This window comes from Engystomops pustulosus, chromosome 7, assembly GCF_040894005.1.
Source record: "Engystomops pustulosus chromosome 7, aEngPut4.maternal, whole genome shotgun sequence".
Lineage (NCBI taxonomy): Eukaryota > Metazoa > Chordata > Amphibia > Anura > Leptodactylidae > Engystomops > Engystomops pustulosus.
This window is the reverse complement of record NC_092417.1, coordinates 93,784,216-93,785,638: the sequence shown is the minus strand read 5'-3', so window position 1 is coordinate 93,785,638 and position 1,423 is coordinate 93,784,216.

Sequence of the window (1,423 nt, the reverse complement as noted above, 5' to 3'; positions counted from 1 at the left end):
GAGACCTTGCTGATTGGCAGGCACAATGAACGGATTGCCAACCAGTGTCTTAAAGGGACAATACGCTTAACCGCTAACAAAAAACTATTTTTTGATGAAAAATGTGTTCCAAAGTTTTTCCAAGACTGTAAATGTAAATTTTGCAAAGCGATCTGGAGAAGCATTCTTCCAGATTAAAAAAAAAGAGCAACATTTTCTTTTAAGGGACTAATGAAAGCAAAACAAAGGAATTTTCGAGTTTCTGACTGGAAACAAAAGCTTTGTCTACTACTGTGAATGTGCAGTGTTACTTATCATTCATAAATAATCAGGTTATTATATGTCATGTTCCAGACTGTGCTTGGTGGCTACCTAGAGGAAAAAAAGAAATAAAGCAAATAAAAATAAAAATGATTGAAAGATCAGTAAGCAGGGCAGTAAGCTAGCCACCTTATTGTGGGTCACCAGCTAGAAATACATTTTATAACTCAACATCCTGAAGATAGACAATAGGGATGTTGGGCTTGTTAGTTAGTGATCATGTAAGGCTCAGTTCACACTAGCATCAGGGGTTTCCATTTCATTCCATATTGACTATCAAGTACAATTTCCCTTTCATATCATCCAGCCTAGATCCAGCGAGACAGTCCCGGATTTCGGGCTCTGTCCCAGGCAGCAGGAGGTACATACTGGGACATCAACTCTATCAGTGTCTGGTGGATGTTCCTGCCCCTACGTGCTATCTGTAGCCTGCCTATGGGGTAATTGTGGGGCACCCATTTTTTCCAAGGGTCCATGGTAAAAACATTTTGGTGCAGCTGGTGCCTGGATACAAAAATTTGAGGACCACTACTCTAAGACATTCCTTTTGCCTCATCCCTTAACCCACTCCCTAGCATTCCCACAGAGTATATTGCCCCCTACATAGTATAATACCCATACATGTGAAATGTCCTATTTTACCCATTTGTTAATTCCCTTTCCCCCTAATTATAATGTCCTACCTTTTCGTACCCCACTCTCATACACACTGTGGCCCTTCTCCTCACATTGTGGCCTTCCCCTCCTATTTAGATTGTGGCCCCTCCTCCTCTTCCTTATATTGTACCCCCATCATTTTCTTTTCACTTACATTGCTCCCCCCCCCCCAATCCAATTCTATACTGACCAAAGCCCCTGAATATAAACTCTCCAGTTATCGTCATAGTATCATAATAAAAAGGTTAGAAAAAGACATCAGTCCATCAAGTTCAACCTATACATTATATTGAGTTGAAAAATCCCTACCCAACCCCTAATATGTCAGTTAGAATAACTCCCTGGGTCAAAAAGTTTTAAGTTTCCTGTTAAAAAATGTGATATTATTGCTCTTCAGAAAGACCCCTCTTGAACATTATCAGCCATTACTTGTGACAAGAGGGTTCTGTAGTCTCACTGCTCTTAG